The 7308-nt window shown below is 36.7% G+C and overlaps 1 protein-coding gene across 2 annotated transcripts in view; it reads right to left on the minus strand.

Annotated features, from left to right (window-relative positions):
- The window catches only part of CDYL (chromodomain Y like), a 257105-nt gene that overhangs the window by 88651 nt on the left and 161146 nt on the right, over window positions 1-7308 (minus strand). The window lies entirely within an intron of this gene.

The raw sequence follows: 7308 nt of genomic DNA on the forward strand, positions 1-7308 counted from the left end.
ATCAAAAACTAAAGGCTGCGCCTCCCTGAGGACAGAATGATTACTGCGTGTTTTCTGGTCTGTGGGGGAACCACTGAAAAACTGAAGCCTGGGTCTGGCCTGAAGCAGAGATGTCACAGGGATGAGAGGGAATGGCAAGCAAAGTCTGAAGGCTGTGCCATCTAACAGTTTCTTCCAGAAATTGGCACTGCTGAAAGCACTGTATATTCAGGGGCAATCGAAAAAACTAACACCTTGTAAAATTTTAAAAGCTCTAGACTCAACAAAAAACCCACAGCATACACGGAAACTGGAATGATGGCCCATTCAAGTGAAAACGACAGAGAGAAATTACATTTATCAAGCCTGAAAAGTGAACAGTTTGAAAGAATATAATACAATGGCAGTAAACATAAACAAACTCAAAGAACTAAAAGAAAGCAGGAAAATGACACATTAACAAAACGAGAATATAAAGAGACAGACGCTACAAACAGAAACCGAACAGAAACACTGGAACTGAAAGACTCAATTGGGAAAAGGAAAAAAGAAACTCATTGGAAGGATTTAACAACACATTTGAGCTGGCAGAAGAAAGAATCAGTGAACTAGAGGATTAGGTAACTGAAATAATAGCTGCAGAAGAGCAATGAGAGAGAAGGCTCAACACTGCTAAGCATAGCCAAATGGAAATGTGGAAAATCTCAAGCGAACTAACATGTGCATCATGGGAATCCCACAGGGAGATGAGAGAAAGGGACAGAAAGAATATTTGAAGAAATAACAGCAGAAAACTTTGCAAATCTAATGAAGGATATGAAAATCCAAGAAGTTCCAAGTAGGATATACCCAAAGAAATCCATATTGTGACACTTTATTATAATCAAACTTTCAAAAACTAAAGAAAGAATCCTGAAAGCAGCAAGAGAGAAGTAAATAGTTACATACAAAGCATCCCCAATAAGATTAAATGCATCTTTCACCGCAGAAATCTTGTGTCTAGAAGGCAATGGTGTGACGTTATTTGAAGTGCTGACTAGAAAAATGGTGGTAAGAATACCATATCCAGTAAAACTGTCCTTCAAGAATGAAGGCAAAATTAAGACATTCCCAGATACACAAAAGCAGAGAGTTCATAACCACTAGACCTACACTACAAGAAATGCTAAAAGAGTCCTTCAGATGGGAAAGAAAGGACACTAGACAGCAACTCGAAGTTGTACATAGAAAAAAAGAGCTCCATTTAAGGTGGTTGCATGGGCAAGCATAAGCGCAAGTGTTAAGGTAGTTCTGGCTGGTAATCCGGGTTTTTATGTCCTTCACGTTTTATAATGACAAATGTATAAATAATAAGTATAAATTTATATTAAAGGGAACATGCTGTATAAAGGCAACATAAATATGGGAAGAGTATAGGTACAGAGTTTCTGTATGTTACTAAAATTAAACTACTATTAATTTAAATCATGTTGTTATAAATGTAACCCTCATGGTAAAAACAAAGAAAATATCTAAATAGTACACATGAAGGGAAAGCGGAAAGGAATCAAAACAGTTCATTACAAAAAAATCAAGAAAACACAAAAGTTGGCAGTACTGGAGAAAATGAGGGACAAAGAAGGTGTAAGACATGTACAAAACAAATAAAATGGCAGAATTCCTTCTTATTGATAATTACTATGAATGTAAATGCGCCAAACATGTCAATCAAAAGGCAGAGTGGCACAATGGATTAAAAATAAGATGTAACCATATGCTGGCTAACAGAAACACATCTTAGGCCCAAGGACACAAATAGGTTCAAAGTGAAAGGATGAAAAAAATATTGCATGTAAATAGTAACAAAAAGAGAGCAGGGGTGGCAATTTTAATATTGGACAAAAACAGACTAAGTCATAATCTGTTATAAGAAACAAAGAAGGACATTATATAATGATAAAAGGATCAATTCATCAAGAAGACACAACAATTATAAATATATATGCACTTAACATTAGAGTACCAAAATATATAAAGCAAACACTGACAAAATTGAAGGGAAGAAAAAGACAGTTCTATAATAATAATTGGTGGCTTTCATACACCACTTTCAGTAATGGACAGATCATCTAGAAAGATCAACAAAGCAATAGAGGACCTGAATGACACAGTAACAGACATATACAGAACACTCCACCCAACAACAGCACGATACACATTCTTCAGTTCATACAGAACATCCTCTAGGACAGACCATGTGTTAGATCACAAAGCAAGTCTCAATAAGTTTAAAAAGGCTGAAATCATATAAAGTATATAATCTCCTACCACAATCGAGTGAAAATAGAAATAACAGAAGGAAAACTGAAAAAAAAAAAAAAAAAAACCAAATGTGTGGAAATTAAACAAACACTATTAAACAACTAATGGGTCAAAGGAGAAAATCAGAAAATACTTGAAGGTGAATGAAAATGAAATATCAAAACTTATGGGACACAGTGAAGGCAGTGTTCAGGGGGAAATTTATAGCAGTACATGCTTATATTAAAAAATAAAAAAAGTTAAAATAAATAATTTAACTCTACAACTTGAGGAACTAGAAGAAGAGCTTAAGGCAAGTACAAAGCTACAGAAGGAATAACAAAGATGAGAGAAAGAGATAAAGAATAGAAAAACAACAGAGAGAATCAATGAAACCAGAAGCTGTTTTTTTTAATAAAAGATCAAAAAAACTGACAAACCTTAGCGGGGCTGAAAAAAAGAGAAAGAAAAAGAAGATGTGAATTTCTAAAATCAGAAATGAACAAGGGAACATTACAGTTAACCCTATAGAAATAAAAAGGATTGTAAGAGACTACCATGAACAATTGTATAACAACAAATTAGATAACCTAGATGAAATGGACAAATTACTAGAAACACATTAACTTTCTACATTGATTCGAGAAGAAACAGAAGATCTCAACAAACCCATAAATGAAGGGATTGAATAATGAAAAACCTCCCAACAAAGAAAATTCCTGAACCAGATGGCTTCACTGGGGAATTCTACCAAACATTTATAGAAGTGATTCCAAACATTCTTAAACTTTTCCAAAAAATCGAAGAGGAGGGAACACTTCCTAACTCATTTTATGAGGCTAGCATTACTATGACAGCAAAGACAGTGACACTGCAAGAAAACTACAAACCAATGTCACTTATGAATAAACGCAAAAAACCCACTGCCACTGAGTTCACTTCAATTCATAGTGACCTTATAAGGTAGAGTAGAACTGCCCCATAGGGTTTCCAAGGCTGTAAAATCTTTATGGGAGCAGACTGCCACATCTCTTTCCACAGAGCAGCTGGTAGGTTCTAACTGCTGACCTTTCAGTTGGCAGCTGAGTGCTTTAACCACGGCACCACCAGGGCTCCTTCACTTATGAATAGAGAGGCAAAAAATCCTCAACAATATACTAGCACACTGAATGCAAAAGCATAACAAAAGGATTACACAGCATGCATCAAGTGGGATTTATCCCAGGAATGCAAGGGTGGTGTAACATCAGAAAATCAATCAATGTTATACACCACACAAATAAAATGAAGTAAAAGAGCCACATGATCATCTCAACAAATGCAGAGAAGGGATCTGATAAAACCTAACAATCTTTCAAGATAAAACCACTCAGTAAGTTAAAAACAGAAGTGAAATTTCTCAATCTGATCAAGGGCATTTAAGGAAAACCCACAGCTATCATCATACTTAATGGAGGAAGACTTCGAGCTTTCCCCTGAAAATCAGGAACAAGACAAGGATGTCCGTTCTCACCACTGCCACTCAACATTGTACTGGAAGTACTAGCCAAAGGAATTAGGCGATAAAAAGAAATAAAATGTATGCAAATCAGAAAGGAAGCAGTAAAACTATGCTTTTTTGCAGATAATATGATCCTATATCCACAAGAAAGCTACTAGAGCTAAGAAATGAATTTAGCAAAGTGGCAGGATACAAGGTCAACAAACAAAAATCAATCAGGTTTCTACACACCAGCAATGAGCAAGTGGAAAAGGAAATTAATGAAACAATTACACTTACAATAGCAGCTCAAAAAATAAAATATCTAAGAATAAATTTAACCAAGGAAGCAAGACATGTACACTGAAAACTAAATCGTTACTGAAATAAATTAAAGAAGAGCCAAATAAATAGAAGGATATTCCGTGTTCATGGACTGGAAGACAATATTGTTAAGACATCAGTATTACCAAAAACAATTTATTGATTCAATATAATCCCCATCAAAATTCCAACAGCCTTCTTTGCAGAAAAGGGAAAGCTAATCTTCAAATTTAAAGGGAAAGTTAACCTTCAAATTTACGTGGAACTGAAATGGGCCTTGAAAAAGAACAACGTAGGAGGACTCACACTTCCCAATCTCAAAAGCCACTATAAAGCTACAGTGGATGACAGAAATACAAGTGATAAAAATTCTTCCAACAAGTCATTAATCTACACACAAATGTTAATTAAGCACCTTTTATGTCTAAACAACTGGAGTGGACAACGTAGAAGATTCTAGTGGAGATGATTAAAATGTTTGCCACAGTGCTTTCCCCTCTACCATCTAAAGTTTTCTTTACAAAGCTCTTCCATCATTTCCAACAGATTTTCTTTGTTCAGAAACTCCTCTTCAGAATTTGCTCTCATCATCCAATCCAGGTGCCCAAGTCACTTTGGTAAGATTTCTCCTCCGAAAGCAAAAATATCTTGCAGAAGTTGATCCCTTAGTATCTTACTTCAGAGGCTCCTGATAAACTGCCTTGTTTGAAGAGCCTTTTCTTCATTTGTAATTGTGAATAACTTGTAAAAGGTGACACACCAAATCAGGAGAAGACAAATGCAGTGCCTAGCCTCAAGAGATACAAAAAGAAGCCTCAGAAGATACAAAAAGAAGAGCACCCACTTTAGATTCAAAAATAGAAAATGAATAGTTGAACAAGGAATTCAAATCTCATGGTGAGCATCAGGTCACAGCTATATGCGAAGAAGATGATTTATGTACAGTAGGAATGAACCAACCAAAAGCGGTAATATATTAATTGAAATTCTCATTTTTTAATTATTAATATTTAACACTCATATCATACTGTTAATTTAGGAAAGTAGCACTGTATTTTAAATATACTGTAATTTTATTTGTGTCAAGATCATTAACACCCATTGTTTAGGCCCGTCCAGTATCTATTTCCATTTCTATTGTTAACAGCCCCAGATTTCCCTTGGAGGACCCTGCCATCCCCTCTCTTCTGGGGTAAGAGAACTTAGATGAAGTTGATTTCATCTCTTTTAACTTTCAGGAAAGAGAACACAGTTTTCTCTGTGGTTTGCTGAGATTGGTGTGTCAGCCTAGAGTTGCTGATGGTACCTTGCTTCCATGTGGGAAGGGTTTGCCTGAATGAAGGAAACAGAGCAGAGAGGTGGGGGAGGGGGGATAGGACTTGGTAACTTTTCAAGCTATGGATCTAGCTGTGCCTGGATCTTGGTTACAACATATGCCATTTTTTGTTCATCAAACTGGTGCAGTTTCACTCACTTGAGACAGAAAAAAGGTCTTGACTAATATTTGCTGCGGTTAGTTGCTGTCAAGTCGATTCTTACTCATGGAGACCCCATGTGTGCAGAGTAGAAATGCTCCATAGAGTTTTCAGGGCTCTGACCTTTTGGAAGCAGACTGTCAGGCCTGTCTTCTGAGGCATCTCTGTGAGGGTTCAAACTGCCAACCTTTCAGCTAGTAGTCAAGTGCTAAACTGTGCTACCCAGGGACTCCTTTGACTAATATAGTTGCTATCAATATTGTGAACTATGTTTACAAAAAGTCACTTGTCACTAGAGTGATGCGGTAGAAAGTCTGGAATAGGTTCTACTGGAGACCTTGTCCTACCAACTATGCTGAGTGACTTTTATCAAATCACTTTGTCTTTTAGGACCAGTCTCCACAGCTACAAAATAAGGATCCCCATCATCTATAAAACAAGGAGGAAGCAGAGTGTTGGAGGAATTTAAGGCAGACCAAAGACAACACAGTAGCACACTCAGAAGTGAGACTGTATACACACAGTTGCTTTCATCCTTAAAATACAAGATGTCAGAGGAGTAGAGCAGTACCCTGCTGCAGAAGACAGCAATACAAATGGGGACATAGAACACATGCTATATTTGTCACACATGTTCAGCTCTCACTAGTAGGAAGCACTAAGATTAAACACAGAAGGAAAAGAAAAAGAGAGAAAGGAATTTCACATGAAAATGTGATGTTTCCCCCTACCCTGGAACCACTCAGTTATAGAGTTCAAGAGGAGCAAAAATTATAATTAGAAATATTTTTTTTTTTGACGTTGGACCTAAGGAATCAACTTCCTTTTAAACTGTACATAATTTGAATTAATGAAATACACTTTGGTATATCCAAAACTTTGCAGGAACCATAAAATTACTGCAAATTAATTTGAGGTTTTCACATTAAACTGCTGTAAATCTCTTAAGGCAGAGGCTAGGCTGCTCTATTCATTTTAACTCCTGCCATGGAAATACCAGTCTACTGAGTGGGTGCCAGGAGGAATAAGTCAATTGTCCTATTTGAAAAGTGAGAGTGAGTGCCCCCTTAAGAAGTGTGCATACTAAAGTCAACATAGAGAAGATGAATATGGCCCTTGGGCAAGGATGGCATGCACATTCATCAAATCTCTCTCACTTTGAAAAAGCTCAACAACCTGAAAGAAAAAAAGCCAAGGCAAACATAATCCTGATAACAAAACCAAAGACACCACAAGAAAACTGCAAGCCAGTATCTCTTACGAATACCGGTACAAAAATGCTAACAGAATACTACTGAACAGAATCCAACAGCATATTAAGAGTCATACACCATGACTTAATTTTCATACACTAGAACACTTAACTGTGTGCTCATGTGGAAACTGTACACAGACCAAGAGGCAGTCGTTTGAACAGAACAAGGGGATGTTGCATGGTTTAAAATCATGAAACGTGTACGTCAGGGTTGTATCGTTTCACCACAGTTATTCAATCTGTACATTGAGCAAAAAATCCGAGAGACTGGACTATATGAAGAACACGGCATGAAGACTCGTGGAAGACTCATTAGCAACCTGTGATATGCAGATGACACAACCTTGCTTGCTGAAAGTGAAGAGAATGCAAACACTTACTGATGAAGATCAAAGACTACAGCTTTCGGTATGGAGTACACCTCAACATAAAGAAAACAAAAATCCTCACAACTGGACCAATAAGCAACATCATGATAAACAGGGAAAAGACTGAAGTTGTCAAGGATTTCATTT

The sequence above is a fragment of the Trichechus manatus genome, unplaced genomic scaffold, assembly GCF_000243295.1.
Source record: "Trichechus manatus latirostris isolate Lorelei unplaced genomic scaffold, TriManLat1.0 scaffold00188, whole genome shotgun sequence".
NCBI lineage: Eukaryota > Metazoa > Chordata > Mammalia > Sirenia > Trichechidae > Trichechus > Trichechus manatus.